The sequence below is a fragment of the Notolabrus celidotus genome, chromosome 4, assembly GCF_009762535.1.
Source record: "Notolabrus celidotus isolate fNotCel1 chromosome 4, fNotCel1.pri, whole genome shotgun sequence".
NCBI classification, from domain to species: Eukaryota; Metazoa; Chordata; class Actinopteri; order Labriformes; family Labridae; genus Notolabrus; species Notolabrus celidotus.
The window spans coordinates 33,342,784-33,351,812 of NC_048275.1; the positions used below are offsets into that span (position 1 = coordinate 33,342,784).

A 9,029-nucleotide genomic window follows, 5' to 3' on the forward strand; every position below is an offset into this window, starting at 1 on the left:
CACTTTAGTTGTTGGCGAGGAGGCTCACAGCCTCTTTACCTCGAAAGAAGTTAGGTTGAGTTCAGCATTTTCAATATGGCTTTCGCCGACGATTGCCTACAAATTGGCACTTCAGAAACAGATGGGTGACGTCACAGATACTACGTCCATTATTTATACAGTCTATGGGTTAAATGCATCAAAAATCACTATATTGAAGTGATCAGTCATGTCACAGATGGTCTCGTATCTTTTGTAGGTCACAAAGAGGCTTCAGTATTAATCTCAGTCCGTTTCATAACCTGCTAATAAAATAGGAGCTTGGAGCAGCTCAATCTGTCTCAGTATGACCTGGCTCTGGAGGTACAGGAGGGTCGTCAGACAGAGTCCAGCCATGGACCAAGTTAGGACAGTGGGCTGGTAGCTTTGTGAGATGCAAGTTTACTTCCTAGGCTGTGTTGAGATGTCCTTAATCAAGGTATCACAACCCAAGCTTGAGGCTATGTAGCCTCCTTATTCTGACATCTGTCCATCAACTTATGTCCAAAGTGTCCGATTCCACCATGTGTGTGTATTTTCTCTGACGTGCATGTTTCAACAACAGAGTGAAAATGTTGAATTCATAATCAGGGATAAGTAATGTATATCTTCTTCTTAGACATTTGACATAATAAGAGCACAATACCGACTGCTTTCACTCACTTTAATATGCATTAATTTTATAATCTACACCCAAAGAATGATCTATCCCAGACTCTAAGTGACTTGGAAGAAGAGTGAATTTGAACCCTGATATCTGATATGTTAAGGGAAAAACAGCTATCTATAGCAGCTCTATACATCCTAAATACGATCAGTGTTTGGCATTAAATCTAAGTCTGACATTTTTTCCAGTTGAACAGAAAAAGCCGCTCTGAGTCCTCAGGAACTCTTCACACAGAGTAACTCACCCAGACTGATGGTAGTATTAACTGTGCTCAGTAGAAACCTGCATGTTCTCCTCTCTGCCACATTTCACAGATCAGTGAAATTTGAGCCGCGGTTCCTCTCCTCCCCTTCCTTTGTCTCTCGTCTGCCCTGTTTGCATTCTCATGTATACGAAACACACATTTGCTTACACGTGCAAACACTGCCTCTCTGGACTCCATGGTTTTCTTGGTTTGTGTACAGTACACAGGCTGACTGTGCTGCTCCTAGATCCTCTTTAGTGATTGAATTTGTCTCAAACTGAAATATTTTCTCCCAGAAAAATGAAAAACTAACCTAAAGATCACTCAGTCAGTGATCAATCCTGCTGACTTTGTCAAACAGAGGTGGTACACACATCTTTACTCTGACTGCTGTGTGTCACATTTACCCATGTAGTGTACGTGAAAGTGTGTGTTTATGGCATAACTTCATGTTTTAACTGAGTAAGTAAAAGACACTTAATATGAACTAAATGTTTAAATTAAACTGTTGGATTTATCTTCCTTCTAAAACAGCTGCTGTCTATTTTTAGCCTCTCTTAAAGCAACAGAAAAGATTATTTTATGATGAAACAACCCGTACGTAGCATTTTATAATGAACTGAGATTTTTAGTTTGATAATTGATGATAACATTTTTGAATGAGCAAGCATTTCCTGCTCCGTAAATCCCATCAGTTGTTTCATGCCTTTTCAGATTATCCTAATACACATAAGTGAGGTAAAACGCCTAAAAGATAATACATAGACATACTGTAATAATAATAATAATATTAAAAATGCAACTTTCAGTTTAATTATTTTGCTTTTAACTGCAAACATAAAGTACAGGTGTAGATTGTGACATACTGTGAAATGTCATTAGTTTTGCAGGTATATCATTTCAGTTGTGAGTATTATTCCAAGTATATGATAATGAATTAAGGAGTTTGTTTTTTGGAATAATAACAACACTTAAAGAAATCCCAGGGTTCAACAAAGAGGTTAATAAAGTTCATCCTCTTGGTGACATACGTTTCTGAACTAAGCTTACACACCAGTAGATTTACAAATGTCTGTAGATAGAATTGCAAAACAAATTCAAAATGTGAAAATAGTACAATAAAAGCCATAGTTCTCAAATGGTTGCTTGGGTCCCAAAATAAGGCTGCAGAGCCAGTTTCAGTGAGCTGCTGATGTGTGGCTGTTAAAAAGTTGTGGTAAAAGTCCTAAATGCACAAGAAGGATTGAAGTTAGATGTGGTTAAAGGTTCTTAGAGAGGAAAGTATGTAGTTTTTATACTTGTGCATGTTACTGTGCCTTTCTTTGAAGGACGGTTTTCCTATGACTTGCAGTATATAGGATAGTTTATTCACACTCCAACACAGCAGGTGGTGGTAATGCACCTTAATGCTGCTTTATCAAATTTCAGAAACATGGGTTAGGATTGGCTGTTTTCGAAACCACCTGCCTACCTAAGAATGTAGAATGCAGTACGTACTGCATACTGCATACTGCGTTCGAAGGTAGTATGTAGTGTGACTGTTTTGTTGGATCTGTTCTGCAGTATGCTGGGTCAGGCGCCACTGAATTTCCGGTTTCAGAAAGCGGTGAACAACAACCAAGCTGATAGATAAACTGCTTCTTTAGAATCACTTGTGATTTAAAAAGTTAAGAAGTGGTTTATATGGAATTTATTGATTTTCACAGCAACTAAAAACTGAGTGTCATTGTCAGAAAAGAAGAAAAAACTAAAAGCTGAACGTTAGCGCTATACTGAGACATTTCCTGAATAGGTATGACATCCAGGGAGTTCTGCATTCTGCAGATTTTGCTCTTGTTCGCATACTACATACTGAATTTAGACCAAATCAGTACGTACTGCTAGTATAGTAGGCGGTTTCAAAAACAGCCTTTGTCTTCAAGGAGAGTGGTGGGTCGAGAGCCAAAGGGGAAGAAAACAGTTGTTAAAAATCATCTCAAAACACAATAACGTTGGAAGTTGCGAGCAAGAACATGTTTGTATCTTCGTGGTTGTTGCATGTCAAATGATTTTGTGAAGACCTCCTAAACTGTTTTGGTCTCACAGCTGAGTGTAAGTGGAATACCCTCTCTAGGTCACACATCCTCCTCTGCTTTGGGTGTCAACTCTACGACCTGATCCCCTCATCCTCTACCTGCTTTCACTATAAACACTTATTGTCCAAACTGGAGGTGTTTTATCTGCACTCTAATCCTGGTGCCAGTAAACTTCTGCTCCAGTTTGTACCCTCAACAAAGCCATAATGAGGGTAGTGGAAAACGCAAACAGCAGAAATGTTTACTGCCACTTCAGGCTGGTGATTCACTGTATGTGTGAGAGAAACAGTTTGACTTTTCATCCTTCAGCGTGATGAGATGTTTACGAAGGGAGGACATTCAGGACAGCCCTTACTTCTTCCTCTTGGGGCCAGTTCAGGGTTAGTTTTGGGCTTGCCCAGGGTTACCCAGACGGCACACAGAGCTTGCACAAAGGCAACCCTGAAGCCTCAAAGTGGGACATGGCGAGTCTCACGTGGGCTTACTTGTTCTTTGTTTACATTAGATGCAACACTTTACTCTGCACTAGTCCATGATGTGCAGCATATTGTCATTGGTTTCACCTCTTCACCATGTTATTCTTCACACCAGTGTAATATATCAAATGTATTATTACACATTGTATGGCCTTCTTTTTACTGCTACTCCTCTGCTACAGTCCAGAGTGAAACATGTAAGTGATGATGATGATACCTGGTGAGACATCCAAACCGTTTGACCAGCAGCTGAAGCCAATAAGACATTTTCAAAGTTAGATTTTTAGGTATTTTTGCCTTTAATGGATAGGACAGCTGAAGAGAGACAGGAAATGTGGGGAGTGGAGAGTGGGGGAGAACATGCAGTAAATGGTGGAGGTTGGAATCGGACCTGCTGCCTCAGCGACAAGGGCTGTAGCCTCTGTATATGGGGCGCACGCATAGACTGCTCGGCCAACGGCACCCCAGCCAATAAGACATTTTGAGTATTTTCCTACACCTTAAAACACAGTTACAACCATAAATCTATCCTGTAAGACCAGAGGGTTTGACTGTAACAATCATTGGCTGTATGTAAATATGGATGACTTGCCTTCATCTCCTCCCATTGTAAAACAGTGAAGCCAAAACACTGTCTCATTTGGCACTGACATATTGCTTCACTGGAGAAGCTAAGACATGTGCGATACGATCTGGCTGTTGGAGCTGTGGGACTGACGTCACACTCCTTCCACTCACAAAAATTAACTTACAGGTAAAACGTCAAAGATCCCTCAGGTCAGCATGGTCCAAAGCAGAGCGGATTCGTTTGACAGTCTGAAGCCGACATTCATGTTTATGGAAAGCTTAATGAATTTTGTGGTTTTGTTGTTTTTGGTTCCTCCTTTAATCGGCTAATCCCGTAATGAAGGCTCCACAAACCCAAATATGTCAACAAAAGGTGTTTCTGGACCAAACAGTTTGGGGACCTTTTAAGAGGTACAATCCATGGGGACCTTTTTCCTGAATGCATTCGTACCACCATGGTGATGGCTGATATGAACCTTAAAGAGACGTACTGACAGTTGCCAGAGCAAAGTCACTTACACAGCAAAACTTATGAAAATATGGGGGACGTCGTGGTGGGAGGGGTGTGTTTGTTGTGTGTCAATTGGGTTTATGACTATAACTGAGTTTGAAAGAATGTATGGGGCCCTTGAGAGTGTAAGAGGACAGACAGCAAAGAGGTGAAAATGTATTAATCAATTGGCAGCATGTCATACTATTGAGGAGGACATACTGTTGGTGGGAACAGCAAAGCAATGAGGACATTAATATTTATGGCAGGTAAGGTCAACAAGTCAAATGTTAGCATTCATGCTAATGATGATGAAAATAGGGTTAGTTAATGATGATATCAACATTGTATTATAAAAGTGATAGTAATGGCTAGATTGATTTTAATAGTTGTAGCAGCTGGAGTCAGGCAGGTCCACAGCAGCAGGACGTTTGCAGCAGCGATCCAGAGGAACCTACGAGGCAAGGGAGCTCAGAGACTCTCAGAAAGATCTCTGGTTAGTAACTTTAATGGGACATGAGGATTTTAAGCTAGTGACACTCAGACACATAGAGGAGAGAGAAGGAAGGACAAAAGCTCAATGTGCCAGGTTGATTTGTGAGCCTAAAGCAGCCTATAGCAGGTACTCGGCCTTAACTATAAGCTTTATGAAGTAGGAACGTTTGAAGCCTACTCTGAAAAGCAGAGAGGGTGCCTGCCTCCAGGACTCTGATGTATGTGATCCAAAAGAGAGGGGCCTGATAAGTGAACGCTATACCTCCCGTACTACTTCTAAAGACTGTAAGTACGAGCAGGCCTGCATGCTGGGATCATAATGTTCTAGTGGGGTCACAGGGTAATACACGCACTACAGTATGTGGACCAAGAAGGGCAGCCTCATAATAAGGAATTTCAATATTACAACATACAAGTAACGTATGCATGGACTAGTTTTAATGCATCACTTTGAGACAGGATGCAAAACATGTAAATATAATGCTCTACTTTTCTCTTTGGCAAGTGACCTTGGTATAAACAAAGGTCTCAAAGTTGTCTGTTAATTCTCAATAATAGACACCTGATCCAACTTCATTCGTAGAATACAGCTTATCATATAGTACAGAAATGATAATCACAACCACACCTCAATGTAGTTTTTATATAGGACAGACAATTCCTCAAAATTTCTAATCTAGAGCTTCATAGGATTGAATTAATGGAAAAAAAACAGGAAGTGTAAGTGGTTCATGCTTTGACCTTTGATGTGGTGTCAGAGTTTTGTCCATGCTAATTTGAGGGGTTAAATGCGGTCAGTGCAGGCTCTATGTGAAAAACGTGTGCCCCTTTACATAACCAAACCCTGCAAAGTCAGAGACTGTGTGCACATAAAAGGAGAAGTGCAACTGAAACACTCTCAGCTGATCCGAGCGGAATGAAAAGGACATCAGAGTACAGCTGACCTCCCAACAGTCAGCAGTGTGGAGGTTGATGCAGCCTCTGCAAGGTGAGATGAGGCCTTGCTCGGTTTCCTCACTGTTGGGCATAGATGTGTTCAGGCCCAGTGGGAGACACCAGTGGGTTTCTGTTGTATGAGTTTGTGTCTAAACAAAGCAGTAATGTGGGCTGGCACATGCACAGATATCTGTGTAGGGCTATACTGCAGATTGAATGTCCTCCCATGTATAGAAAGTAGAGTACAGACAGCATGCAGCGTTGGTTGAGATATATGCACTGCTGTACAGAATATCTTTAAGTGAGACTTTAATTAGGGAACAAAATGTTATGGAAAGGTCTTGTTAACATATTGTCTCTGTGAGTGTGTGTGTGTGTGTGTGTGTGTGTGTGTGTGTGCTAGCCTGAGTCTGCAAGGTGAGATCCGGCCTCACTGTCCTACAGCTTCCTGGCTGTTTGCCAGCCGAGAAACTGCGTCAAGTTAAGCCCAAACAGCAACACAGCACCGGAAGTAATGGAATCATTTCCATAACAAAAGCATTGATTTTACAGTAAAAATTGCTTCTTGTTCATTATGTCTCAAAGTAAGGGAATACTGGACTTTTATCATCACTTTAAATGCATGTCTTTTAAAAGCTATGCTGCTGACATATATCAATGAAGTGTCAAAAGCTCAACCCTGCCATGTAGTTTGAACTATGGGGATAGTAGATACAGGACTCCAGATCCAGATACATCACACTTCAGATGGATTGATGGATGTTAAATGTTGCTTGATAGTTATTGCAATAAGGAAATATTAATGATAAACAATTTGCATTTGCAAATGTTTTGAGTATGTGGTCATTGATAGTTTGTGCTTTGACAAGTCTGAACTGAATGGAATTTATTATTCTTATCAATTTATTTTACTTCACACAATTGATTTAACATAATCTAAATACGGGGCATGAAACTGATGTGAGACTGAGCCTTTTCTAATTTTCATCTCATGTTCCAAGATAGGCTTATAACAGGGTAAATAAAATCTACTGCATCCAACATCAGAATACATAACTAGATACTAAGATTCAATTGAAGAATATTATTCAACAAGTCATCCACCAAGTGTACCCTGTGACTACCTGTGGAGGGCGTAGATAATATTAAAGACAAACAGAATGAAGAAAAGTTAAAAAATACATTACAAATACAGATTAAATAATACACTGAAGTGCGGCTCCTTAGAAGCTTTTATTGTGAAAGATCTACCGGAAGTAGACTCATCTTGTTGATGGAAAACGATGCATAGCAGACTTCACAGCGGTCATTGAAAAGGGGGCCGGACTGCGTCCAGTTTTCTTCCTACAAGAACCTCCAGACTCTACAGCGGACAGTCTTGACCGGGACAGTAGGATGTTTACTTTAAAGACCGTAAGAAAAAATAAAAGGTACAGCTTCTATCGACCTGCTAAACTTTTATAAAGTGTTTGTCATCTCCAAGTTCATCCTTTGCTTCGCCGGAGTCGCTGCGGGCAAGTGACCGGCATCGACAGAAGACTGCTTTTCCTCCTCCACCAGAAGTCTCAACAACTGTGTCAGTCTGTGTGAACATGCTCACGAGGAACGATCACGTCTGTTCAAAGTCATCCTGAATAAAGGATGCAGAAGAAGAGCTGGTTCACGGGGAAGTGGTGAGTTTACTTACCTCCGGACTTTTTTTTTCACTGTGTTGCCGAACCCCATTCAGAAATTCATGACTTTTTGTTGTAGTAGTATTTAGCACACTTGCATGCATTATTTACAACCTTCGACCCATGGTTGAACTTATGATACATCATTTTAAAATTCGGCACATATTCAATATCAAACAACGACCTCTGCATGTAAGTAAAATAACTTTAAACTCTTATTTGCCAGGTATCACAGCTTTGATCCATCAGAGGAAAGTCAAAGGACGTGAGGCGCAGGGAAATAGTTTAATGTGAAAAAGAGTGGTGCTGACTTAGGATAACACAAATATATATATGCCGAATTAACAAGCTAGTGTTTTAAAACTTTTACACGTCTTTACTTCGACTCTACCTGGCAAATAGCTCTTTAGATAGCTTAAATAATAAAAAATGATGGATTTACTTATTGGGTTTCGCAAAACATCTTAGATCAGGGAAACATATAATAGCACTTTCTACAGCAAGAGCTCAGGGTGGACACTTTAACTGATGCTTGTTAAATGAGTTGGAATAAAGAGAAAATAATAACTTGACACATATCTACATTCCTCTCTTCCATGTTGCACTTGGCATGACATTGTACAATTGAAATTTAAATGTATTTAAGTCACATAGAAAAAATTGTTTTTACTTTGAATAAAATAAGACATGAGAAGGTGTTCTTGTAGTTTTTTCCTATAAATCCTAAATATAATGTCATAGTTGTGGTTCTTTGTGAGATGATAACCACCATCAGGAGGTTATATTCCAACCCTGTCTTCATTTAACTCCCTGATTGGTCAACTCCTTAAAGTACACTTAAGGAAGGTAATCAGTAATCTGTAATGGGCTGTGCATGAATGTGACTCTCTCTGTCCTGCCTATTCATCCGTCTCTGTCTCCCTGGGGATGATGGTCAGTTTGTTTCCCAGGCTGAGTGAGTGAGTGAGTGCAAGTGGAGGACGGAGGAAAAGCTTCGGGAAAAGTGCAAGTTTTACTCAAAGAGGCAGATCCTTAATAACTCAGAAAAACAACAAAAGATGATTCAATCTTCTCGGACATCCAGTTTGGTGGTCAGTGGACTTCAAAGCAGGGGAAAGCATGCACTAAAACAATCAATGTGTTCTTGTTGGGTCGTTTTTCTCTGTTGTTGTGCCAAAGCAGGAAATGACTAACATTCTTGACATGTGCAGGTGATGTAGACGGGTTTATATGTGGATACAGAGCCAGTGTTTGCACAAAGTGGTGTTATTTTTAGCTGTTAAAATGTACCTGTTCATCACCATCATCAGCTCTCAGGAATGTCTCTATCACATCCTGGGTCTAAGGTCAGCTGCACCCTTTTAAAAAAAAGAAAGCAATGTAAGTGT

The 9,029-nt window shown here is 40.2% G+C and overlaps 1 long non-coding RNA gene across 1 annotated transcript; it reads left to right on the top strand.

Annotated features, from left to right (window-relative positions):
* Positions 1–7,203: 7,203 nt before the first annotated feature.
* Positions 7,204–8,339, top strand: LOC117811716. The gene is made up of 2 exons (XR_004631055.1): positions 7,204–7,641; positions 7,868–8,339. It is a non-coding gene; the product is annotated as an uncharacterized LOC117811716 (long non-coding RNA).
* Positions 8,340–9,029: the final 690 nt, after the last annotated feature.